The sequence below is a fragment of the Macaca thibetana genome, chromosome 12 (assembly GCF_024542745.1).
Source record: "Macaca thibetana thibetana isolate TM-01 chromosome 12, ASM2454274v1, whole genome shotgun sequence".
NCBI classification, from domain to species: domain Eukaryota; kingdom Metazoa; phylum Chordata; class Mammalia; order Primates; family Cercopithecidae; genus Macaca; species Macaca thibetana.
Window position 1 is genome coordinate 4,053,953 of NC_065589.1, and position 27,567 is coordinate 4,081,519.

Below are 27,567 nucleotides of genomic sequence, written 5' to 3' on the forward strand. Positions count from 1 at the left end.
GCACCCCCCAGGCGCAGCACCCTCAGGCACAGCATCCCCAGGCACAGTACCCCCTAGACGCAGCACCCCCCAGGCGCAGCACCCTCAGGCGCAGCACCCTCAGGCACAGCATCCCCCCCCAGAGGCACAGTACCCCCTAGACGCAGCACCCCCCAGGCGCAGCACCCTCAGGCACAGCATCCCCCAGGCGCAGTAGCCCCCAGGCACAGCACTCTCAGGCGCAGCACCCCCTGTGACGCAGCACCCCCCAGGTGCAGTACCCTCCCCGCCATGGAGCTGCTGCTCTGCATCTGCTGAATCGAGAATGGCAGGAGGCACCACATCAGCCGGCTTCCATTGAAAGCAGAGCCTAAGATGCGGAGCTTTTCAGGCCATCCTCTGTTGGGGGCTGTGATCCCCACAAACAGGAGTAAGAGCAAGAGTAGGAGTGAAACGGGAAAAGTTCCCTCGTCCCCCTCGCAGGGTATGAAATGGGGGTGTGACTCACTTCTTTATGCCCCGCTCTCAGACCTCTAGGGGAGCATATAGACGGGCAGGCTGTGGGGCTCTGACCCCAGGCAGTGTCTAGGGGTGAATGTTTTCAGCTCCTGAAGCCCCAGTGGGCATGCGTCAGTGTGCTCTTTTAGTTTTGCCATCTTTAGGCGGCTTGTGTTAACCAGCTCAATTACACCCTCTGCCTTGTCGCAAGGACAAAGGGCTTTCTGTATCCCAGGTTCTTCCTTGGTGTACCGGAAGGATCAGGTCACACGTGGGCTTGGAGAATGAGTGCAAGGTTTTATCAAGTGGAGGTAGCTCTCAGCAGAGGGGAAGCCAGAAGCAGGATGGAGTGGAAAGATTTTCCCGGGGAGTTGGGCTGCTCAGCGGCCTGGGCTCTCCTCTGACTGCCCCAGCTAAACTCCACATCATTCTGCTTCTGCCCGTCAGTGGCCTGCCGGCATGCCGGTGTGTGTCAGGGCATTCCTCTCCACATCCAGCCACCCGTGCGTTCCTCCACTGATTTGCTCCTCTCGACATCCAGCTGCTTGTGTGCCTGCCTGCTGGGGTCTCGGGGCTTTTCACAGGCACAAGATGGGGGCGTGGCAGGCCAGGGTGGTCTTGGGAAATGCAACATTTGGGTGTGAAGGCAGGAGTGCCTGTCCTCACTGAGGTCCATGGGCACAGGCCCGGGGGTGGAGCCCTCATCAGGGACCTGCCCTTCTTCTCTACCCAGCACTTCCCTGCCCCTCTCCCATATCAGGAGGAAGAACCGGCACCAGGGCGTTTTGTCAGCTCACCCAAGACCAGCACTGCAGTGGGCCACAACCCAGGCGATGTACAGACGGGGCCCAGGGCCACCCGGCCGGGGAGGAAGGGTGACGGCTGACTCTATCTCCCACTGACCAGCACTTGCCAGAGGCCAGAACCCTCCAGTGGCACAAGTGTTGATTCCCAGGGGATTCCAGCGTCCTCACCCTGACATCAGTAAGAAGCCAGGGCCTGGGACAAATTACGGGATAGCAGGTGGATGCCCAGCAGGGAACCCAGGAGGGGGCTTGGCCACCACACTGTCACACCTTCCTCTGCATCCACGAGGACTCTCCCAGGAAGGTCTGTGCCGTGCACACATTGCACTGCTGTGCGTTCTGAGGGGCTTGAGGAGGTGCTGGGCCTCGCATCTGCACCAACAGGGTTCAATGCAGATGAGGGGCAGGACGCAGGAGCCCAGGAAGGAGAGGGCGCCCGGAGAGGTGAACTTCCAGGGGCTTCAGGAACCCCAGGAGGCTCTGCACGTCCAGAGGCTGAGGAGTCAGCAGAGGCCTCAGATTCCTGGATCCCACAGGCCGCAGACGAGGTCTCGCATGGAAACAGGAACCACTGCATTCCTGAATGAGCTGGCCTTGGAGGGGCGGCCCAGCCTGGGAGATGGGTGCTGTCCCCATCCCTGTACACTCTGATCTAAATTAAAACTTGAACTTCTCACCAGTTTAAAGCTTCTCTCCACCTCCAGCTCAGGCCTGACGCACAAAGTCCTCGCACAGTGGTGCAGAGCAGAGGCGGCCGTCTCCTTCCACCCTGATGCTTCTCCTTCTCCACCAGCCACCACGGTTCTCTAGGGTGGGAGGAGTGTGGGAGGGGAGACAAGGGGCTGTTGTCGCCTGCACCGGTGACCTGCACTGACGTTTGCCCACACACTCACCATGGGGACCTCCGGCGCTGCCTGTCCTCATGCTATCCCAGCTGACCGCTGCCCAACTGCCCCAGCTCACGCCCCCAATGGCCCAACTCTCCCATCTTTCCTGCCTTCCCCTTGGAGGGAGTCTTCAAGCTGGCTGGAACTCAGCCATTTTCTGGGGCCCCCACCCAGTAGCTTGGTCTCATCCCAGCTAGAGATGCAGAGAGATGTGGCTCCCAAGGTGGGCTTTGGAGGCAGGGCCTGCAGCCCAGCCAGGATCAATGCCAGCTGGCAACGGGCATGGCAGAGGCTAGCCGAGACCCAGAGAGGTGGGCCCGATGCTTCCTCCATCCACACCAGGCAGGGGCCACCCCATCACAGAGGAGTCTGGACCCAGCCCAGAAAGACAGGGGGAAGAAACCCAGAATTGGCAGAGTTCACACAACTGGGCTGATCCGGAAGACATTCGGTTACGCTTGTGTTATCAGGCTCTGTGGAGCCTTGATTCCAAAAATAAGCTTGCTTATGGAAAAATAATAATCATTTTTTGAAAGTTTTCATTAAAGTATAATACACAGACAGAAAAGTGTGCATAAGTGTTGGGCTCAGTGAATTTTTTTCATGAACTAGGGATACCCATAAAAAATAGTTACTTTTTAAACTTTGCGTGTGTGGCCTCGGAGAATATTGTTCCACTGCACAGGAAATGAGGCTTCCTGCCAACAAGGGTCTTTAATCCCCTTGCAGAGCCCCTCACAGACACACACCGCCCAGAGAGGTCCCAGCCTCCAAGCGGAGCATTCGGGCCTCCAGGAGGAGAGCGGCTAGCGCGTTTCTTGATGGGGACCTAGGGGCCGATGTAGAACACACAGAATGGTCATGCATGAGAATTATCTGTGAAGCTTGCAAAGCCCTGGCTGCACCCCAGGCCAATTAACCAGAACCACGAAAACGGGACCCAAGCGTCGCATTTGTGAAAGCTCTCCAGATAGCCCCATAGGCAGCCCAGCCTGCGGACCATGACTTGAGTTCACTGTGTCATCTGTGTAACTGGTTTAAATACACTACACCTAGTTCCCATTCTAACGGTGGTTTAGACAATCTAAAGGAATCCTTTCATCTTATGCGAGAAGTTAAAGAAGGGCCCGAGGTCTAGTGGGCCCGTGTGGTAGCCTGCTCAGGCTGTCATGACAGCGTACCCCAGACGAGGGGCTTGAACAGCAGGTATCCTCACAGTTCTGGAGACCCGAAGTCCGAGATCAAGTCTGCAGCAGGAGTGGTTTCTTCTGAGGTCTCTCCCCTTGGTTGTAGACACCATCCTTCCCCTGTGTCCTCACTTGGGCATCCCTCCCTGGCTGCTGTGTCCTAATTTCCTCTTCCTATAAGGACACCAGTCACTGGGGCCCACCCCAATGACCTCACTATAACTTCATTACTTCTTTAAAGACCCTGCCTCCGAATACAGTGACACTCTGGGGTAACTGACGTTAGAACTTCAATATATGAAAATATATGAATTGAGTGGGACACAGCTCAGCCCATAACAGCCAGACACATCTTACCTGGTGTCAGCAAAGGTGCCTGGTGTCAGGTCTGGAAATACGGGGTAGGGGAAGCCCCTTACAGGGGACGCTGTCTTCCTGAGAATGCAGTGTGATGGGCCGTCCTCTGGATGAGCTGGGCTTCCAGCACCCGGAAAACCAGACCTTACCAGCAGCCCCCGCTCTGGCTGGCTTTCCTTGGCTGCTTCGAAGGAATCTCCACACTTCACATGGAGGCTCTGCCATGCAGGTGAAGGTGAACTTCAGCAGAAAGAGGCTGGGGAAAGGTTGGGGAAAGGTCGAGCCTGTTGCAATAGTCCTGGGAATAGGCCACTGGGAGACGCACTGAGGCGTGGGCTGTGAGGGTGTGTGTCATCCGTGGAGTCATTTGCAGATGTCTGCAAGCAGAAAGAGAGCCAGACTGCACGGAGGACTCACCATGGAGGCCTGAAGATGCCACACTTGACGTGCAAGGGGCAGCAGCCCAGCTCCAAGACCTTCTGGAAATGCGTCCCTGTCTGGACTCCATAACTGCAAAGGTGTTTTATTTCCTGGAACTTTTAGATCAAAGGACATTGTTTTAGGACTCTGAGCTGCTATTTCCATTTCTCTGGAGAAATTGTAAGAGGCAACAGCCAATTACTATCAGTGAGGGTCGAAGCAACAAGAAAGAAAAGGGCTGTTTTCCCTTCAACAGTGAGGCTCATCAAAGACCATAGAGTTTGCCAGTCTCACTCCTCAGGAAATGCATTGCTTGAAAGAAACTCTGCCCCAATAGAAGGTACTGAATGGAAATTCCTTTGGCAGGAGGAAAAAGAATCAAGCCCTGTGAGTGAATTTGCACCAGGAAATATACTCTTACGTGCTCTTCGAAGCCACCAAGAAAAGAGAATATGCCCCACTTGCTGCTTCTAGGGAGGTGAAGGCCGTCTCTCCACTTACATCAGCTGGTGGGGGAGCCCCCTGGGTGACCTCACCTTGCCCAGACCACCCGTCCACCACTGCTTCCCTCAACCTTCTTCCTTAAGAATAGTGACACGGCTCAACTGGAATGTTCCGGATAAAAAGAGACGCTTCATGATCACTTCCACTCGCATTACTCCCCTTTCCCTTAAAAAAGAGTTAAACATTGCCTGGGTTTTATGTGTAAGTGGATCCGAAGACCACCCACGTGTTGGGAAGCCGAGGTTGCCAGAAACATTCCCCGATTTCCAATATCTCCCTTCCTGGAGCTGAGAGCTTCATCTCACTTCTGGCGGCTTAGTGTTTTGCACAAAGGTATGAGTTCTCAAACATTTTTAAGCAAGAGAACCATTTGTAAAATAAAATTTTACACAGCAATTTCTAAAACGGGGTGGGGGGCACCCTCGTCAATCCCCAGTGCGTCGCTCCATCTGTCCATGGAGTCCCACAATGTGCCAAGCACTGCACAAGTCCCCTGTGTCCCTAAGGATACAAATATCTGAGACGATCTCATCGTGCACTCAAGAGTATTGACAGCCTCCAGCAGGAAAGATGCTGCAGCAAACCGAAAACTTTGATTCACTGAAATGAAATGTGTCGAAGGAGAAACAATGAGGAGAGATGGGGTGTGCCTCTGACCAACTACACTGTAAATGGGTCAAATTAATGCGACTCCAAAACCTTAACTAAATGATTCTGAAGATGAAAGAAGAAAGGGATAAAAATAATTCAACATTTCTGGAAAGAGGGGCAGTGGAGGAGGCTTGCCTTTGGGGATATTAAAACAAGTGAGAAAACAATCAAAACAGGAACTTCATGGTGTAGCCGACGACAGGTAGAGGATGCTCCTGAAAAAGACGCTTCTAGCAAAGGCTGAACACGTGGCCAAAGTCGCATTACGGACAATTAGACTGAGGATGGAATTTTCAATTAATAGTGCTTAAAAGTGTGACTCCTTGGGAAAAAAAGTCAGGTTAGAATGTCACTCCACACCATATCCCAAAGCAAATTCCAAATAGATTGACAAGCTGAACGTTGAAAAGAAGCCATAAAATCTTTGAAAGAAAATAGAGGTGAATATTTAACTGACTTTAGAGTAAGTCGGGTAAGATCTCTTAAAGTACTATATTGTCTTAGTCCATCTTCTGCTGCTATAACAGAGTACCTGAGGCTGGGGAATTTATTAAGAAAAGGAATTTGTTTCTGCCAGTTCTGGAAGCTGGGATGTCTCAGGCTCAGGGGCCACATCCGATGGGCTTCCGGCCAGGGCCTCGGGCTGCATCAGAGAATGGCCATTATAACAGCCCCATGCTCATGGTAACCAACTCACTCCTGTGAGAACCCATTGATCTACCAATCCACGAAGGGACTACCCACCTCCTAAAGGCCCCGCCTCTCGATACTGTTACCTGGATTCAGTTTCAACATGAGTTTCAAAAGGAACAAACATATTTCCCTTTGAAACATTTCGTAGCAGGATAAAAACAAACAACAAAGGAAAATTTTATCTAAAATGGGAAAGTATTCATACCTCAAATAATAAAATTAAGCAAATAAGAAGTCAGGAAAAAATATGATCAACAAAGGTAACAGAGAGTTCATATCCTTACTGTAAGAAGGGTGCGTTCACACAATTATTTTTTTAAGCCAAGCTTTCCGTAGGAAAAAGAGGTAAAGACCTCATAGGCAACTCACAGAAGGAAAAAAGTAGAAATGGATGATGAATGTAAAAAGTGTATTAAACCACACAGACAAATATTTTCTTCTTTATACATTTCTATGTTTTCTAAATTTTGTAAATGACCATGTTATTTTCATAATCAGAAAAGAGTACAGCCAGTGTGAATTCATCTAGATAAAGCTCAAAGCTAATTTTGGAGCCAGGCGTCAGGACAGGGTTCACCTCCAGGGGCTGGTCACTGCCTGGGGCCGGAGGATGCACCTGTGTTCTTTCTAAATCTTGATTTGCTGGAGATCACATGGGTGTGTTCAGTATGTCAACATTCATCACAGCGTACAATTCTAAAGTATGTACTTATCTGTATTTGTATATGCTTTGATTGATTTTTAAAGCTTAGCAAACTCAAAACATGTACATGGCAAATGATATCACCAAAAGTACAAAAAAATGTGTATACATATATATTTAGATGGAGTCTTGCTCTGTCACCAGGCTGGAGTGCAATGGCACGATTTTGGCTCATTGCAACCTCCACCTCCTGGGTTCAAGCGATTCTCCTGCCTCAGCCTCCCGAGTAGCTGACAAAAAATAGTTTTAACGCAGATGACCAATAAGATGTTAACGCCTAAAATATACAGTAAGCATTTATGAAGCCACAGGAAAAGGCCAGACATCCAGCAATAAAGTGGGCAAGAGATATGAATGAGCAGAAGTGAGTCACAGCAAGTAAATCCAGCAAACCTGAAAAGATGCCTGAAGTCACGAGCAGCCAGGGGAAGGCATATTTGCACAACAGCGAGACATCATTACACCCATCAGGCCACGAAAAAAATTTTTAAAGAAAACTGTAACACACTTTGCTGGTAGGGAGATGGAGAAAGGTCTCTAACACACTGCTGAGGGGCGTGTTAAGATCCTGGCCTCTTTAGGAAGCTGCAACTGCTATTACGATTAAAATGCACAGAGCCTTCAGGTTGAATTCAAGCTAGTGGAGAAGCTAAGCAGATACCACCACTTTGCATTTTCAGGGAAACATTTCTTCTCCTCCTGGTCTTCAAAGTCGTATGAGTTCCACTGTTGGATTTTCCTCATTTCTTCATCCTGGAAGGAGAGGCTGGCCCAGACCAGGGTCCATTCCCTGGTGCTGTCTGAGGACTCGTTCGGTCCTTGGGAGGCCTGGACCCATGCACAGGTCTCCTCTTGGGTCCCCAGGCTCCCACTCTGCCACTCTGTCCATCGTGTGCACTGCAGCCAGCAGGAGCCTCTGAAAACACATCTCAGATCATGACACCATCTCTTGGTTGCACTTGAATGAAACGTTCCTACCACACTGTCCGGATCTGTCCCTACCAGCCCCTCCAACCTCCTTTCTCCAAACCCTCAGTGTCCTCCTGGCCCAGCTCTGCCCCTCCGACCTGTTTCAGTTTCTGGGCTGCACCGAGCTCTTGGCCACTTGGTGCCTCTTGTGGCCTCCAGTGCTGTCCCTTCCGTTCCCTGGGCGTGGAGAGGCCTCCATGTGTGCTCCCTGTCCCAGGAATATTCCCAGCACTTGCACGGTGATGATTCATGAGTCTGTCTCCCTGGAAGGCTGGAGCTCGGGAGCTGGGACCCTCCACCTCACCAACCGCCACACCCCAACCCCAACAGTGTCCTGCACGAGGAAGGAGCTGTAAGTACTGATGAATGGCACACTCGGGCCTCCTGCCCTCTGGCAGCTGAGATGTGAATGGCCAGCATTGTGTGCTGGGAGAGGGAGGGTGGGAGAAAGGAGGCAGCCCCAGCCATCCTGGTGTCTCCTGGCGGTGGCAGTGCAGGCCCAGGACCTCAGGCCTTCCCTCGCTGGCCAGGTGTCCTCCCAGCCCCTCCCATGCTGGGTGTCCAGACAACACCCTACAGGCCCAGAGGCCACTCTGGTCTTAGTCTTGGTCCAGGCCAAGCAGTGGGACTGTGACCTCTCCATCCCTCTGTTTCTTAACCTAAAAAATGGGCAAGGGGGAGGAAGAGGAGGACAATGACTCCCAGGGCCAGCTCCACAGATGTGAGACCTGGGCAGACTCACAGGGCCCGGCTGAGCCCACAGGGACCCCATGCTCTGTTGAACGCCTGGCCATCGCTGCCTTGGAAGTCTGAAGGCCTTCTGAACTGGGGGCCCCCACTTCCATTTCACCCTAGGCCCCAAAAACAGCACACCCAGACCTGAGAGCGCCTATGCAAGAGAGCTGTGAGCTGAGGGCTGAGGCGTGGGCTGCCAGGCTGCACCAGGCTTGCAGGGGCTGCTGGCCTGACTCCTCACAGTCTGAAGACACCTGAGGACTCCTGTGGCCATCGGCCACCCCCCGACTCAGGAGGCAAGTGGTGGAGAAGCCCAGAACCTTTTGCTTCTCTCCCCCACTGCTCTGGAGCCCCCTCTGTGCACTGAGAAAAGCCAGGCCACTCCAGGAACTCGCCCTGCAGCTTCCCATGGACACGCTACAGCTCCTGCTCCTCACGTTTGGTGAGCGGACTGTAAACCCCTCTCCTCTCCCAGGTGGGCCCTCACCAGGCAGCTTTATGACAGGGATGATGGGCCTCGAAGGGCAGAGAACTCTGTTGAATGTCAATATCCGGGCTCATTAGGAAGGAGATATTTCAAGAATTATATATGCAAACAGTGAAAAGGCAAATGGTTTTAATAATGACTTATTAAAAGGCCTTTCCCCGGACTGAGAGTCCCATAGCGCATAAAGCCCCCAGCACTTAGCGGGATGGATTTAAGCAGCAGAAGGCACACTCCGTGCAGTTCTCCCCACAGCTCTGCTGACACGGGTCCCCTCCTGGGGGTTCTGGTCTGGTTTGTTTTTCAGCCACCCGGGAGGCTCAGGTCTGGCTGGGTGCTGGGCTCCCATAGCTGCTTCTGGCTGCAGCTAGAGACGAAATGTGGACTCCAACTTCTTCCAGAGCCTTCTGAGGGCACATTATAAACCCAAGTCAGCCCTGGTGAGGCACCTCCTCTCTGTGCCTCAGTTTCTTGCGTCTGTGGCTGGGTAGGGGCTCAAGTCGTGGGCTGTGAGCCTTCTCCATGGTGGGTGCCCCCCTCCATCCAGATCGCTGCCAGCCATGCTTGGATGGGCCCAGGACATAGAGCAGAGGGCAGCAGAGCCGGCTAAACCTGGTACTCAGGTGCCAGCCCCACAAGAGAGCCTCAGTTGAGGGATGAAATCCAAGATTATTTCGATACCTTCTGTTCTAACTTTGGAAAGCAGATGAGAGAAACACTTGAGTTGACCTCTGAAAGTACAGCCTCTAAAAGCGAGATCTTGAATTCACTTCACCTCCTTTCCATCATCTGCAACACTTTTTCTGCTGTGTGTTAATAGCTCTTGAGAAAAACGAGGTTGGCTCAGCTGGAGGTGGGATGGGCTCCCCTCGAGGACCAGCCATGGGAGGGCAGAGGAAACCCACAGGATACCGGGTGACTACCTGGGGAGTGGGGTGCAGAGGCAGGACACCAGCCCCGGGGCCCTGGAGGGGCCCAGAAGACCCTCACTCCTTGAGGGAGGCCAGGACGAGAGGCAAGGTGAGGGAAGCCAGCTCCTAGACACAAAGAGGGAGGCCAGGACGAGAGGCAAGGTGAGGGAAGCCAGCTCCTAGACACAAGGAGGGAGGCCAGGCAAGGTGAGGGAAGCCAGCTCCTAGACACAAAGAGGGAGGCCAGGCAAGGTGAGGGAAGCCAGCTCCTAGACACAAAGAGGGAGGCCAGGCAAGGTGAGGGAAGCCAGCTCCTAGACACAAAGAGGGAGGCCAGGACAAGAGGCAAGGTGAGGGAAGCCAGCTCCTAGACACAAAGAGGGAGGCCAGGACGAGAGGCAAGGTGAGGGAAGCCAGCTCCTAGACACAAAGAGGGAGGCCAGGCAAGGTGAGGGAAGCCAGCTCCTAGACACAAAGAGGGAGGCCAGGCAAGGTGAGGGAAGCCAGCTCCTAGACACAAAGAGGGAGGCCGGGCAAGGTGAGGGAAGCCAGCTCCTAGACACAAGGAGGGAGGCCAGGACGAGAGGTAAGGTGAGGGAAGCCAGCTCCTAGACACAAAGAGGGAGGCCAGGACGAGAGGCAAGGTGAGGGAAGCCAGCTCCTAGACACAAAGAGGGAGGCCAGGACGAGAGGCAAGGTGAGGGAAGCCAGCTCCTAGACACAAAGAGGGAGGCCAGGCAAGGTGAGGGAAGCCAGCTCCTAGACACAAAGAGGGAGGCCGGGGGAGGAAGGGCAGAGTGCCAGATTGGAGCCCAGGTAACTGCCAAGGTGATGGAGCCCTGCAGGCGGCAGGTGTGGGCTCGGAGACCTCAGCTGGGCCAGAAAAAGACCCAGTGCAAGAGTCAGGAAGTGCTGATCTGGGCAGGGCCTTGGACAGCAGAATCCAGCGCCCATTCTACAAGGAGAAAATCAAGGGGCAGACAGGCGAGGCACGGCCCCCAACTCTCATGGGGAGTTGGGGCTGAGCTGGGGTCTGCACCCGGTTCCTATACCTCGAGGCAGAGCCCACTCCAGCAAGCCAATCTGCACAAGGCTGGACCAGTTAAGGAATGCAATGCAAGCAACTGGCCGCTCCCAATGTGAACAGCTTAGTGTGAACTCTGCTCCAAGCTGGACAGGGCAACGCCCAACCCTATTTAATCGATGTATAATGAAGTCGGGGTCCATCAGTAAGGCCCTCTGGGACCCCACCCTGACTTGCCCTTCCAGCCTGACCTCCTTGGGAGTACAACTTAGTCCCTGACTGCACCCCACACAACACACCCAACCCAATGGAGCCACTCCCCTGGGATCTCCCCAACTCCAACCACACTAGACCCAGCCCTGCTTCAGAGTGACCAATTCCCTCCCATTTGCCTAGGCCTCAGGGTGGAGAGGGGACTGTTTCCCTGAATGCAGGACTTTCCCTTTTAAAACCAATGAATTCCCAGTCAAACCAAGATGAGCTAGAGACCCTAGCCCTCTTATTCCAGCCTCATTCCTTCCTTCACATCCCCACAGCCCAGACCAGCCTGCCCCTTCCGGAGGGCCTTTCCCATGCACCCAGCCTGACTGTCCTCGTGGGACCTCCCTGCCGTTGACCACCTTCCTGCCTGACCCAGAGACACCCAGGCACAATGCTCCCAAATTACCCCATCTGCGAGCTCCTCTGTTGCCTGCTAGGCCCTGCGTGTTGCAGTGTGAAACACACAACCTAAAGGATGCCCCGTGCCGGGACAGACCCTGGGAGGCAACCCTGCTGGCAGCGGGCCCTCTGACACACGTGAGACAAGGCGGAGGGCAAGGGCCTTCTGGGGGCATTTTGGGGAAAGGAAGGTCATTTACACTATTCCAGTATCCCAGCTCTGTGGGGAAGCTGTGGGGCCCGGAGCGAGGGTCTTCTCTTCCAGCAGGGCGACGGTTCAGAACGCAGTAGTTAAACAAAACATCGTGGAGACTTCTGTGAAGCATGTATTCATTTGAGGTCTCCTCCCACCCATCAGTTTGCTGCCCCCTCCGACCCCACAGACCAGCATTAGGGAGTGAGTGTACGATCCTCAGGAGCCAGTTTCCAACAGGCTGTCCTGTTCTGTGGGACCCTGAGCCAAACCTGTCTCAAGATCATGGTGCGCAGAGAAGGCTAGTGAACGACCTGAACTGTGCCACCATCAGCCAGCAGCCTGTGCTGGGAATCGCTGAGATGACCCTCCACAGTATCTTGGGACTGGCAACAGCTGGGAGATACCACCCCTAGTCCTGAAAGGCAAGGGGCTGGGGGAGTAGCTAATGGCAGCTGGAGAGAGACCCACCTATCGTGGGTTGGGAGCGGAGAGAGGACCCACCTGTTGTGGGTTGGGTTTTTCAGAAGCAGGAGTTGAGACAAAGTCAGGATACAAGATGTTTATGAGGGTCCAGCACCTGGACAGGAGGGAGGGGGGAGGATTGGGTGGAGGGAGACGTTCAACTGTGGTGTAGGCCTGTCTGGAAGCTCCCAAGTGTGCAGTACCCATCCAGCATCCCACCTTGGGTCTCCCAAGACCCTCTCCCAGTCTCCGGGTGTGAGCTGGGCATGAAAAGCTTGACCCAGGCTGGCTGGGGCTCATCATTGGGAAGATCCTAAAGAGCTAACAGGTGGAAGCCGTATTCTGACCACTCCTCAAAGCTGCGAGCAAGTCCTTCCTGGCAGGGGCGTCTGGGTGGCACATCTCCAAGTCTGTCACACAGGCTGAGAGGAGCCAAGACCTCAGCAGAAGGGCAGAAGTTGAGACAACGTTTGGGTGTAGGTAGAAGTAGAAGGCAAATGACAGCAACAGACAGGGTGGGAGCCAGGTGGACTTGCCCAGCTCCTGCCCCCTTCTACTCTCTCTCTCCGGCTGCCAACCTGACCAGAAGCCAAAGAGCAGAGAAGCCACTGGGGTCTGGCCCATGCAGTCAGCCTCCTGCAACATGGAGCATGGTGAGGATGGAGGTGGGTCTGGACCAGCAGTAGACAGCCAGCACCCCGGTCAGCAAAGCATGGCACTGTCCCTAAAGATACAGGGCTTCACCAGTCAGCAAAGAATGGCACCGCCCCTAAAGATACAGAGCTTCACCAGTCAGAAAAGCATGGCACTGTCCCTAAACATATGGGGCTTTGTTTTCCTTTGATTATTATTACTTGCCTTTGAAGGAGCGTGGAAAGCATGAGGAAGATTATAGAAGGCTAAAACACACACACACACACACACACACACACCATGCACACATGCACATGTATGCACAGACAGGCACACACACTTACCACATACACACACACCATGCATAATGCACATCACCCATACGTATGCATGTGCACACATGTGCACACATGCACACACAGGCACACACACCCCATAAATATGCACATGTATGCACACATGCTCATATAGGCACACACACACCATGCACTCACAAACAAGCTACACTTTGTTGCGCTGATTCTTTTACAGCTTTCTCAAATGTTTCTGTAGATGTTGGTGCATTTGAATATGTTACCACATCTTCAATTAATTTTAATAATATACACTTTTCGAAAATTACCTTCTTCAACTACATTTTCAAACTCTTTTAACTTACAATGGTAAGAATTGTTCTCTTCAAATTCTGGTTTATCCAAGGCTAGTCTTATGAGGAGCATTCGTGTTTTCTTACATTTCTCCTTGGTTAACGAGTTAGATTATCCATTCTATTTTTCTAGAGTCAGCTCTCAGGCTTCATTTATCAATTCACTTGTTTCCATTTTCAAATTCATTATTTCTGCTGTTATCTGTAGTCCTTACTTCTGCTTTCCTTGGGTTTGTTTGTCTTTTATTTCAAGTGATTTCTTAATTTCCTTTGACAGTTTAAAAACTGCGGAATTATTTTCTCAGTATAGTCCAATCTATATCCAATAAGCTCTAGCATGTAACTTTTTCTTTTTTGTTCTTTTCGAAATACTGTGTCACTGCTGACTTGGTTTTTCTCTTTTATCCATGAGATGACTGTTTTAAGTTCCCAGGAAGTGGGTCTTCTGGTTCCAGTTTATTCCTGAATTGTTATTTTGACTGTCGTTACACTGTAGTTAGGAGATGTGACCTCTACAATCTCCAGCATTTAGAATGTATTGCGGATCCAGGGTCACAGGAAGTAAGGTGGGCTCTGTCGCAAGGATGGTTAAAACATAGACTTCCACGTCAGTCTTCCATTATTTGCATACTCGAGACCCTGATGTGCTGGCTGATTTGCCAGGAAACCCCCGCAGCAGACTGCGTCCGCAGGGCAAGGCTGAGTAGCAGGGGCAGCACCTCTCATAGGAGCAGGGCTGCCTGCCCAGCCTTGAGGAAGGGGACCCAGACATTGCCTTTCTCAATACTGAGCCCCTGAACAGGATTTCTGGTGGTCTGGGGTCTGGGGCTAGGCTATCTGGACCGTCAAACTCTTCCCACTGCGTCCTCAGCCCCACTCGGAAAGAAAGGGGAGAAATGAGGGCTTTGCTTTAAAGAGTTCAACGGTCAGAATGTGTCCCCAGCAAACTGACACGCTGGAATCCTCATCCCCAAGTGAGGGCGGGGTCTCACATTAGCGGTGATGAGGTCACAGAGGCAGAAACCTCACAATAGGATGGGGCCCCTTATCAAAGAGGCCTGAGAGACGACACCTACCAGCTGGAAGGCGGCTCCGCACCAGACACCGAAGCTGCTGGGCCTTCGACCTCGGACCTCCATCATCCAGAACTGTGAGCAACACATTCCTGATGTTCCTGAGCCACCCCGGCTACGGTATTTTGTTACGGTAGCCCAAGTGGACCAAGATAGGAGCTAAAGGTAACTGACCATACCTCCAGCCCACCTGCAGAGCTAACGGACAGGTCCTCAGCTGCAGGCCTGGGGCAGAAGGGCTGCCGAAGGGGCTGTGGGAGTGAGGGGGGGACTGCATCCCTGTGTCCCCACTTGGCACAGGGGCTTTGATTCGCTGCTGGAGCTGCCAGGCTTTGAGTGGACAGGCCCGGCCTGGGGGCGGGGCAGCAGCGGCAGAAGCCACCTTGGACAGAGGACCAGGTCTCTCTCCTTTGTCCAGAAAGAAGTCCCTATGTCGGGTTCAAGGGAGGTGTGAGGCTTCAATTGAAAAAAAAAAAATGTAATGTCAGGCTTGCTACCAGTCTTTGCATATGGATGTTTTGGCTAAATTTTACTTGATTTGGAGGGAAAAGTTAATGTGACATCATCCACGCTCTGAGTAATATGGAGTAATTATTAACTGTTAAGCCCACTTACCTTCGTCTCCAAAACCTTCCAGGGACTAGGAGATCGAGAGTGCCCACAGATGTAGTGCCGCCAGTTTCTCCTTGTGGTTCCAATCCCTCTTCAAATAATTTCTTTTTTTTTTTTTGAGACGGACTCTCACTCTGTTGCCCAGGCTGGAGTGCAATGGTGCTATCTCACTGCAACCTCTGCCTCCCGGTTTCAAGCAATTCTCTGCCTCAGCCTCCCGAGTAGCTGAGATAACAGGCACCCGCCACCACACCTGGCTAATTTTAGTATTTTTGGTAGAGATGGGGTTTCACCATCTTGGCCAGGTTGGTCTTGAACTGCTGACCTCGTGATCCACCCGCCTCGGCTTCCCAAAGTGCTGGGATTACAGGCGTGAGCCACCGCACCAGGCCCGTCAAATAAATATTAATACTGTCTATTATATTTAGTTTTATGGAAGTGTATAACTTCATTATGGATTGAACATTTTATCAACAAAAAGAAATCCTCTTCATGCAGTTTTTCTTCTTTGAACTCAAAGTTTCTGGTATTAATATTGTGACTCCTATTTTGCTCTAGGTTTTATTTTCTTTTTTATTTACTTGGAAATATTCCCATGATTCTGTGTTCATTTTTCTTATTGTAAACATACAAAAAGTCTTTGGATTTACGTGCCCCCTGAGAGTCTTTTTCTTAAAATGTGTAAATTTATCCCATTTACATTTATAATTATAATTGATACATTTGGTCTTATGTTATAGGATCTTATTTCAATCTCCTGGTGGAATGCTTCCTAGGGTTTTCTTCTATTGTTGTTTTATATATTTTTAGGTTGTTTTCTTTCTCTCTCTCCTCTCCTATTCCTTGGAAGAATACAGTCATCATTGTTGTTCTCATTGCAATTCTTTTTTATATAAATATAAGGAAATGAATACGGGAAGAAGTTAATTCTGCTGAGTGGAGTGGGATGTCGAAAGGATCATGAGAAAGCTAAAGTGCAGTGGCCCCATCACAGCTCATTGCAGCCCAGAACTCCTGGGCTCAAGCAATCCTCCTGCCTCAGCCTCCCAAGTAGCTGGGACCACAGGTGCACAGCCCTACACCCAGATAATTTTTTTTTTTTAATTTTGTAGAGATGGGATCTCTCTATGTTGCCAAGGCTGGACTCAAGAACTCCTGGCCTCAAGCAATCCTCCCTACTTGGCCTCCCAAAGCACTGGGATTCCAGGCATGAGCCACTATACCCAGCCTTAATTATTTTTACAACTTTAAAAATACTTCTTATCCTGTGTTTCTGAATGTTGTGATATACTGTCACAAAACAAAGTGAATAAATTAGCAGAATTACACTTATTCCAACTTCCCCAGCTACCTATTTTTGGTTGGTGTTCTCTGCACATTTTTTGCCATTTTGGTTAATCTGTTGTGATTTTTATCTTACTAAAATTATTAACATTTATTCAGAAAATACTTATTGGTTATTCCCTAAGTTCCAGGTTCTGTTGCTGCTGGTGGCTCAGTCATACACAAAACAAAATATGTACTCAGAATAAATAATCTGTCCTCACACAGATTGCAGTCTAGAAGGGAAGAGAGATGTTAGGTGACTAATTCCACAATAGACATGTAGTCTGCCTTGGTCTGCTCGCTGCTATAACAAAACGCTATGAACTAAGTGGCTTGTAAACAATAAAAATTTATTTCTCACAGTTCTGGAGCCTAAAAGGCCAAGATCAAGGCAGACTCATTGTGTGGCGAGGGCCATTTTTCTGGCTCATAAACAGTGTCTTCTTCCTGTGTCCTCACATGGTGGAAGGGACCAGTAAGCTCTTTTGGGTCCCTTTTAGAAGGGCACTAATCCCATTTATGAAGGTGCCATCCTCATGACCTACTCACCTCCCAGAGGCCCCATGTCCTAATAGCATCACCTTAAGGGTTAGAATTTCAATATATGAATTTGTAGGGGCCAGGGGGTCACAAACATTCAGATGGTAATATAAAACTTTTCAGTTTCTTTGAGAGCAACATATACCTTATCATTGGTGGCACTTTACAATCTCCATCAGCCATATGGAAACCTGATTAGATTAGTGATTAGGGAAACGTTTATGTTCTGATGTGTGTCCAGATTCAAGATTATTATTTGGACTTAATTTCACATTCAAATGAATTCCCTGCTCACCATCTGCCCTTTCTTTGTCCAATCCATGTTTAGCTTATGATTTGGATTCATCTTTTGGTTGGTTGAAATAAATCTTCATGTAGTAGTAATAGCTGTTGCTGCTGATGACATTAACTGAGAAAGTGCATACATGGGAAACAAGTTCTCCTACATGAGATATTATCTTCTGCTGCATTATACAAGCCGGAACTTTGGCTAGGAGAAAATCGTGGGTTCACAGACTCTTCACCTGAAGAATTACAAATATTGGCCTTTCTAACACAATGCTGAGATAATTCTGAGGCCAGCCTCACAAGTTCCTTTACTAAATGATCCTTTTCTTATCACTAGGTGCTTGTGAGGTTCCACGCATCATACTAGAGGTGTGAACACTGCACCCAAGGGTGCCTTGGATCATCCCTGAGATGCAGGCTCTGCACCAGCAGGTGTCTTGGATCATTCCTGAGGTATGAGCACATCATCAGGAGGTATGTTGAATCATCCCTGAGGTAAGAGCACTGCACCAAAGGGGTCTTGACTCATCCCTGAGGTGTGAGAGCATGGCACCAGGAGGCATCTTGGATCATGCCTGAGTTGTGAGCACTGCACCATATGTCTTGGATAATCCCTGAGGTAAAAACACTGCACCAGGAGATGTCTTGGATCATCCCTGAGGATCAGGCACTGCACCAGAATGAATCATCAGAAGAAGGAGCACTGCACCAAGAGGTGTTTTGGATCATACCTGAGGCATGATCCTCCTTGAGGTGTGAGCACTGTAACAGGAGGTGTCTTGGATCTTCCCTTCAGTGTGATCACTGCACCAGGAAGTGTCTTGGATCATCCCTGAGGGGTGAGCACTATAACAGGAGGTGTCTTGGATCATGCCTGAGGTGTGATCACTGTACCAGGAGGTGTCTTGAATCATCCCTGAGGGGTGAATACTGTAAGAGAAGGTGTTTTGAATATTCCTGGAGGTAAGAGCACTTCACCAGGAGGTCTTTGGATAATCATACCTGAGGTGTGAACATTTCACCCTTAAATGTGTGAACCTTATATAAAGTGTGAACATTTCACACATTATATCATGCCTGAGGTGTGATTCATGCACCAGGAGGTGTTCTGTATCATCCCTGAGGTGCAGGCACTGCACTAGTAGGTCTCTTGGATTATGCCTGAGGTGTGAACATTGCACCACAAGGTGTCTTAAATAATCTCTGAGGTGGGAGCACTCCACAAGGTGTCTTCATTCATCCCTGAGCAGGGACCACTGCACCGGGAGGTTTTTTGGATAACCCTGAGGCGGGAGCACTACACCAGGAGGTATCCTGGATGATAACTGAGTTGTAACCACTGCACCAAGAAGTGTCTTAAGTAATCCCTGAGGTGGGAGCACTACACCAGAAGGTGTCTTGGATCATCCCTGAGGTGCAGACACTGCACCAGGAGGTCTGTAAAAGTATGCCTGAGGTTTGAGCACTGCACCAGGAAGTGTCTTTTATCACCCCTGAGTTGGGAGCACTGCACCAGGAGGTGTCTCAGATCATCACTTAGGTGGGAGCATTGCACCTGCAAGTGTCTTGAATCATGCCTGATGTGTGAGCACTGCACCAGCAGGTGTCTTGGCTCACTCCTGAGGAGGCAGTACTGCAAGAGGAGGTGTCTTGCATCACACCTGAGGTGTGAGCACTGTACCAGGATGTGTCTAGGATCATCCCTGAATTGAGAGCAGTGCACCAGGAGGTGTCTTGGAGCATCCCTGAGATGGGAGCACTGCACCAGGAAGTGTCTTGCATGTTGCATCATCCCTGAGGTAGGAGCACTACACCAGGAGGTATCTCGGATCATTCCTGAAGTGGGAGCACTTCACCAGGTGGTGTCTTGAATCATCCCTAAGGTAAGAGCATTGCACCAAAGGGGTTTGAATCATCCGTAAAGTGGGAGCATTGCTCCAGGAGCTGTCTTGGATCATCCCGGGGAAGAGAGCACTACTCCAGGAGATGTCTTGGGTCATCCTTGAGGTGTGAGCACTGCACCAACAGGTGTCTTGTATTATGCCTGAATGTGAACACTGCACCAGGAGGTGTCCCGGATCATTCTGGAAGGTTGAGCACTGTACCAGCAGGTATCTTGGATCATCATACCTGACATGTGAACATTTCACCCAGAAGTGTTTTCTTATATCATGCCAGAGGCGTGATTCATGCACCAGGAGGTGTTTTGTACCATCCCTGAGGTGCAGGCACTGCACCAGTAGGTCTCTTACATTATGCCTGAGGTTTGAGCATTGTGCCAGGAAGTGTCTTTTATCATCCTTGAGGTGGGAGCACTGCACAAGGAGGTGTCTTCATTCATCCCCGAGAAGGGACTACTGCACCAGGAGGTTTTTTGGATAACCCTGAAAAGGGATCACTGCACCAGGAGGTATCTTGAGTGATAACTGAGTTGTAACCACTGCACCCGGAGGTGTCTTAAGTAATCTCTGAGGTCGGAACACTACGTAATGAGGTGTCTTGGATCATCCCTGAGGTGCAGACACTGCACCAGGAGGTCTGTAGGACTATGCCTGAGGTTTGAGCACTGCACCAGGAAGTGTCTTTTATCATCCCTGAGTTGGGAGCATTGCACCAGGAGGTGTCTTGCATCACACCTGAGGGGTGATCACTTTACCAGGAGGTGTTTAGGATCATCCCTGAGGTGAGAGCACTGCACTGGGTAGTGTCATGGAGCATCCCTGAGGTGGGAGCACTGCACTGGGAAGTGTCTTCCAAGTTGCATCATCCCTGAGGTAGGAGCACAACACCAGGAGGTGTCTTGGATCATTCCTGAGGTGTGGGCACTTCAGGAGGTGTTTTCAATCATCCCTAAGGTAAGAGCACCACACCAAAGGGGTCTTAACTCATCCCTGAGGTGGGAGCACTTCACCAGCAGAGGTCTTCGATCATCCCTGGGGAGACAGTACTACTCCAGGAGGTGTCTTGGGTCAACCTTGAGATGTGAGCACGGCACCGAAAGGTGTCTTGTATTATGCCTGACATGTGAGCGCTGCACCAGCAGGTGTCTTAGCTCATCCCTGAGGAGGGAGTACTGCATGAGGAGGTGTCTTGCATCACACCTGAGGTGTGAATGCTGCACCAGAAGGTGTCTAGGATCATCCCTGAATTGTGAGCACTACACCAGGAGGTGTCTTAGAGCATCCCTGAGGTGGGAGCATTTCACCAGGAAGTGTTTTGCATGTTGCATCATCCCTGAGGTAGGAGCTCTACACCAGCAGGTGTCTTGAATCTTTCCCGAGGTGGGTGCACTTCACCAGGAGGTATCTTGATTCATCCCTAAGGTAAGAGCAGTGCACCAAAGGGGTCTTGGATCATCCCTGGGGAGGGAGTACTACTCCAGGAGGCGTCATGGGTCATCCCTGAGATGTGAGCACTGCACCAAGGGGCATCTTGTATTATGCCTGAGTGTGAGCACTGAACCAAGAGGTGTCTTGGATCATTCCTGAAGGTTGAGCATGGTACCAGCAGGTATCTTGGATCATCTCAAAGGTGTGAGCACTGCACCACGAGGTGTCTTGGATCTATGCTGAGGTGGGATCACTGCATCAGGAAGTGTCTTGAATCATCCCTGAGGTGTGAGCACTGTAACAGGAGGTGTCTTGGATCCTCCCTGAGGTGTGAGCACTGCAACAGGAGGTGACTTGAATCATCCTTGAGGAGTGAGCACTGTACCAAGAGGTATCTTGGATCATGCCTGAGGTGTGAACATTGCACCCAGAAGTGTCTTATGCCTGAGGTGTGACCCATGTACCAGGAGGTCTCTTGTATCGTCTCTGAGGTGGGATCACCACACCATGAGGTGTGTTGAATCAGGCACAACACCAGGAGGTCTCTTGGGTCATCCCTGAGGTGGGAGCACTGCACCAGGAGGTGTCTTGGATCATCCCTCGGGTGTGAGCACTGAAACAAGAGGTGTCTGAAATCATGCCTGAAGTGTCAGCACTGCACCAGGAGGTGTTTTTGATCATCCCTAAGGTGCAGGCACTGCACCAGAAGATCTCTTCGATTATGCCTGAGGTTTCAGCACTGCACCAGGAAGTGTCTTTTATCATCGCTGAAGTCTGAGCACTGCACCAGGACGTGTCTTTGGACATCCCTGAGGTGTAACTGCACGAGGAGTTGTCTTGCATTATTCCTGAGGTCAAAGCACTCCATCGCAAGTGTCTTGGATCGTGCTTGATTGTGCCTGACCCGCAAGTGTCTTAACTCATCCCTGAGGAGGGAGTACTGTAAAGGGGGTATCTTGGATCATCCCTGAGGTGGGAGCACTGCACCAGGTGGTGCCTTGGATCATCACTGAGGTGTGATTACTGCAGCAGGAGGTGTCTTGGATCATCCCTGTAATGTGAGAACTGCACAAGGTGTTTTCAATCATCCCTGATGTGGGAGCCCTGCACCAGGAGATGTTTTGCATCATCCCTGGGGAGACAGCACTACTTCAGGCGGTGTCTTGGGTCATCTTTGAGGTGCGAGCTCTGCACCAAGAAGTGTCTTGAATTATGCCTGAGTGTGTGCACTACACCAGCAGGTATCTTGGATCATCTCAGAGGTATGAGCATTGCACCAGGAAGTGTCTTGGATATCCTTGAGGTAGGATCACTGTACCAGGAAGTGCCTTGAATCATCCCTGAGGTGTGAGCACTGTAACAGGAAGTGTCTTGGATCCTCCCTGAGATGTGAGCACTGCACCAGGAGGTGTCCTGAATCATCAGAGGAAAGAGTACTATACCAAGAGATGTCTTGGATCATGCCTGAGGTGTGATCACTGTAACAAGAGGTGTCTTGAATCATCCTTGAGTGAGCATTGTACCAAGACATTTATTTGATCATCCCGGAGGTGTGAGCACCTCACCAGCAGGTCTTTGGATCATCATACCTGACGTGTGAACATTTCACCCAGAAGTATCTTATATCATCCCTGAGGTGTGACCCATGTACCAGGAGGTGTTTTGTATCATCTCTGAGGTGCAGGCACTACACCAGTAGGTCTCTTGGATTATGCCTGAGGTTTGAACACTGCACCAGGAAGTGTCTTTTATCATCCCTGAGGTGTGAGCACTGCACCAGGAGGTGTCTTAAATAATCTCTGAGCTGGGAGTACTGCACAGGGCGGTGTCTTCATCCATCCCCGAGAAGGGACTACTGCATCAGGTTTTTTGGATAACCCTGAGGAGGGAGCACTACACCAGGAGGTATCTTGGATGACAACTGAGTTGTAACCACTGCATCAGGAGGTGTCTAAGTAATCTCTGAAGTGAGAGCACTACACCAGAAGGTGTCTTGGATCATCCTTAAGGTGCAGACACTGCACCAGGAGATCTGTAGGATTATGCCTGAGGTTTGGGCACTGCACCAGGAAGTATCTTTTATCCTCCCTGAATTGGGAGCACTACACCTAGAGGTGTCTTGGATCGTCACTTAGGTGGGAGCATTGCACCTGCAAGTGTCTTGAATCATGCCTGATGTGTGAGCACTGCACCAGCAGGTGTCTTGGCTCATTCCTGAGGAGGGAGTACTGCAAGAGAAGGTGTCTTGCATCACACCTGAGGTGTGAGCACTGTACCAGGATGTGTCTAGTATCATCCCTGAATTGTGAGCACTACACGAGGTGACTTAGAGCATCCCTGAGGTGGGATCACTGCACCAGGAAGTGTCTTGCATGTTGCATCATCCCTGAGCTAGGAGCACTACACCAACAGGTGCCTTGAATCTTCCCTGAGGTGGGAACACTTCACCAGGAGACATCTTGAATCATCCCTAAGGCAACAGCCCTGCACCAAAGGGGTCTTGGATCATCCCTGGGGAGGGAGCACTACTCCAGGAGGTGTCTTGAGTCATCCTTGAGGTGTGAGCACTGCACCAAGAGATGTCTTGTATTCTGCCTGTGAACACTGCACCAGGAGGTGTCTTGGATCATTCCTGAAGGTTGAGCACGGTACCAGCAGGTATCTTGGATCATCTCAAAGGTCTAAGCATTGCACCAGGAGGTGTCTTGAATCATTCCCGAGGTAGGATAACTGCATGAGGAAGTGTCCTGAATCATTCCTGAGGTGTGAGCACTGTAGCAGGAGGTGTCTTGGATCCTCCCTGAGATGTGAGCACTGCACAAGCAGGTGTCTTGAATCATCAGAGAGAAGAGTACTACATCAAGAGGTGTCTTGGATCATCCCTGAGGTGTGAACATTGCACCCGGAAGTGTCTTATCATGCCTGAGGTGTGACCCATGTACCAGGAGGTCTCTTATATCGTCTCTGAGGTGGGATCACTACATGATGAGGTGTCTTGGATCAAACCTGAGGTGCAGGCACTGCACAAGGAGATCTCTAGGATCATCCCTGAAGTGGCAGCACTGCATCAGAAGATGTCTTGGATCGTCCCTCAGGTGTGAACACTGCACCAGGAAGTGTCTTAAATTGTGCCTGAGGTGTCAGCACTGCACTAGGGGGTGTTTTTGATCATCCCTAAGGTGCAGGCACTGCACCAGGAGCTCTCTTGGATTATGCCTGAGGTTTGAGCACTGCACCAGGAAGTGTCTTTTATCATCCCTAAAATGTGAGCACTGCACCAGGACGTGTCTTGAGTCATCCCTGAGGTGTGTGCACTGCATCAGGAGTTATCTTGCATTATTCCTGAGGTCAGAGCACTGCATCACAAGTGTCTTGGATCATGCCTGATCATGACTGACCAGCAAGTGTCTTAACCCATCCCTGAGGAGGGAGTACTGTAACAGGGGGTATCTTAGATCATGCCTAAAGTGTGAGCACTGCACCAGGAGGTGTCTTGAATCATCCCTGAGGTGGGAGCACTGCACCAGGAGGTGTCTTGGATCATCCCTGTGGGTTGAGCACTATACCAGGAGGTGCTTTGGATCATCCCTGAGGTGTGTGCACTGCACTAGGAAATGTCTTGTATTATGCCTTAGTGTGAACACTGCACTAGGTGGTTTTTTGGATCATTCCTAGGTATGAGCACTGCACCAGGAGGTATCTCGGATCATGCCAGAGTTGTGAGCACTACATCAGATGTTTTGGATCATCCCTGAGGTGTGAGGACTAGATTAGAAGGTGTCATGGGTCATGCCTGAGTGTGAGCACTGTACCAGGTGGTTTTTTAGAATCATCCCTAGATGTGACCACTGCACCAGGAGGTATCTTGGATCATGTCTGAGTGTGATCACTCTACCAAGGGGTGTCTTAAATCATATCTGAGTTGTGAACACTGAACCAAGAAGTGTTTTGGAGCATCCCTGAGGTGTGAGCACTGCACCAGGAGGCTTCTTGGATCATGCCTGTGTTGTGATTACTCACCAGGGGGTGTTTTGGAACATCCCTGAGGTGTGAGCACTGCACCAGGAGGTGTCTTAGATCAACCCTGACTTGTGAGCACTGCACCAGAAGGTGTCTTGGATCATTCCTAAGATGCAAGCACTGCACCAGCAGATGTCTCAAATCATGCTTTAGGTGGGAGCACTACACGAGGGGTGTCTTGGAGCATCCCTGAGGAGGGAGCACTACACCAGGAGGTGTCTTGGATCATTTCTGAGGTGCAGGCACTGCTTCATAAGGTGTCTTGGATCGTCGCTGAAGTGTGAGCACTGCACCAGGAGGTGTCTTGGATCATCCTTGAGGTGTGAAGCATTGCACCAGGAGATGTCCCAGATCATCCCTGAGGTGCAGGCACTGTACCAGGAGGTGTCTTGAATCATTTCTGAGGTGCAGGTGCTGAACCAGGAGGTGTCTTGAATCAGCCCTGAGGTGTGAGCACTACACCAGGAGGTGTCTTGATTCATCCCTGAGGTGTGAGCACTGCAGCAGAGGTGTCTTGATTCACCCCTGAGGTGTGAGCACTGCACCAGGATCTGTCTTAAATCACTTCTGAGGTGTGACCATTGTAGCAGGAGCTGTCCTGTATCATCCCTGTGGAGAGAGTACTACACCAGAAGTTGTATTGGATCATCCTTGAAGTGTGAACACTGCATCAAAAGGCATCACAAATCATCCCTAAGGCTTGAGCGTTGCACCAGGAAGTGTCTTTGATCATGTCTGAGGAGTGAGCACTGCACTAGGAGGTGTTTTGGATTATCCCTGAGGTGGGAGCACTACACCAGGAGGAGTCTTGGATCATCCCTGAGGTGGAAGCAGTGTACCAGGAGTTGTCTTGGATCATTCCTGAGGTGTGAGTACTGCACCAGGAGGTATCTTATAACATCCCCGAGGTCGGAGCACTACACCAGGAGATGTGTCAAACTTGACAAGTAGGCACTGCACCAGAAGGTCTCTTAGATGATGCCTGAATTGTCAGCACTGCACCAGGAAGTGTATTTTATCATCCTTGAGGTCGGAACACTGCACCAGCAAGTGTCTTGGATTGCGCTTGAGATGTGAGCACTTCACAAGCAGTTGTCTTGGCTCATCCCTAAGGAGGGAGTACTGCGCCAGGGGGTGTCTTGGATTATGCCTGAGTTGTGAGCACTGGACCAGGAGGTGTCTTGGATCATCCCTGAATTGTGAGCACTGCACCAGATGTCTTGGATCATCCCTGAGGTAGGATCACTACACTAGGAGATGTCTTGGGTCATTCCTGAGGTGTGAGCACTGCAACAGGAGGTGTCTTGGATCATTCCTGAGGTGTGAGCACTGTACGATGAGATGTCTTGGATCATCCCTTAGGTACAGTGATATGATTTTGTCATGTCCCCACCCAAATCTCATCTTGAATTGTAGCTCCCATAATCCCCACATGTCATAGAAGGGACCTTGTGGGAGGTAACTGAATCATGGAGGGAGTTACCTCCATGCTGTTTTCGTGACAGTGATTGAGTTTTCAGATCTGATGGTTTTATAAGGAGCTTTTCCCCCATTTACTTGGCACTTCTCCTTCCTGCCATCCTGTAAAGAAGGATGTGTTTACTTCCCCTTCCACTGTGATTGTAAGTTGTTTGAGGCCTCCTCAGCCCTGTGGAACTATGAGTCATTTAAACTTCTTTTCTTTATAAATTACCCCGTCTTGGGCAGTTCTTTATAGCAGTGTGAGATCAGACTAATAAACACCCTCATGATTCAACTACTTCCCACCAGGTCCCTCCCATGACACATGGGGATTACGGGAACTACAATTCAAGATGAGATTTGGGTGGGACAAAGCCAAACTATGTTATTCTATTCATGGTCTCTTTAAAATACCATGTCCTCACACTTCAAAACACAATTATGTATTTCCAACAGTCCCCCAAAGTCTTAATTCATTCCATCATTATCCCCAAAGTCCAAATCTAAAGTCTCATCTGAGAAGGCAAATTCCTTCTGCCTATGAGCCTGTAAAATCAAATATGAGTTAATTACCTCCAAGATACAATGGAGGTACAGGCATCGGACAAATACACCCATTCCAAATGAGAGAAATTGGCCAAAACAAAAAGGGTCCAGGTCCCACCCAAGTCCAAAATCCAACAGGGCAGTAACCAACCTTAAAGTTCCAAAATAATCTCCTTTGACTCCATGTCTCACATCTAGGTCACGCTGAATCAAGAGATGGGCTCCCATGGCCTTGGACTGCTTCACCCCTGTGGCTTTGCTTTCACAAGATGGCATTGAGTGTCTGAGGCCTTTCCAGGTGCATGGTGCAAGCTGTCAGTGGATCTACCATTCTGGGGTCTGAAGGACGGTGGCCCTCCTCTCACAGTTCTACTGGGCAGCATCCCCGTGGGGACTCCCTGTGGGGGCTCCAACCCCACATCTCCCTTCTTCAATGCCCTAGCAGAGGTTCTCCATGAGGGCTTTGCCCCTACAGCAGACTTCTGCCTGGACATCCAGGCATTTCCATACATCCTCTGAAATCTAAGACTCCCCACAGGTCCAAGACTGCATGTAAGCCACCAAGGCTTGGGGCTTGCAACCTCTGAAGCAACAGCCTGAGCTCTATGTTGGCCCCTTTAGCCACAGCTGGAACTCACTACCACCAAATCCCTACACTATACAAAGCAGCAGGGCCCTAGGAAAAAACCATTTTTTCCTCCTAGGCCTCTGGGCCCATTATGGGAGGGGCTGCTGTGAAGAACTCTGACATGCCCTGGAAAGAGTTTCCCCATTGTCTTGGTGATTAACATTTGGTTTTTCATAACTGATGCAAATTTCTCCCGCTGGCTTGAATTTCTTCTCTGAAAATGGGTTTTTCTTTTCTATCACATCATCAGGCTGCACACTTTCCAAATTTTTATGCTCTGGTTCCCCTTTAAACATAAGTTTTAATTCCAAACCATATATTTGTGAGTACATAAAACTG

General features: G+C 50.5%; 2 long non-coding RNA genes across 3 annotated transcripts; both read left to right on the plus strand.

Moving 5' to 3' along the window:
• The first annotated feature begins 9,872 nt into the window (after positions 1 to 9,872).
• Positions 9,873 to 10,474, plus strand: LOC126933121 (uncharacterized). The gene is made up of 3 exons (XR_007718425.1): positions 9,873 to 9,946; positions 10,135 to 10,187; positions 10,376 to 10,474. It is a non-coding gene; the product is annotated as an uncharacterized LOC126933121 (long non-coding RNA).
• Positions 10,475 to 13,050: 2,576 nt separating this feature from the next.
• On the plus strand, positions 13,051 to 27,409 carry LOC126933120 (uncharacterized). Of its 2 annotated transcripts, none has more exons than XR_007718424.1 (3): positions 13,051 to 14,643; positions 17,582 to 17,718; positions 26,799 to 27,409. It is a non-coding gene; the product is annotated as an uncharacterized LOC126933120 (long non-coding RNA). The 2 variants fall into 2 exon arrangements; XR_007718423.1 differs by lacking the exon at positions 26,799 to 27,409 and adding an exon at positions 18,082 to 18,207 and having other exon boundaries at positions 17,582 to 18,039.
• The last annotated feature ends 158 nt before the right edge of the window (positions 27,410 to 27,567 follow it).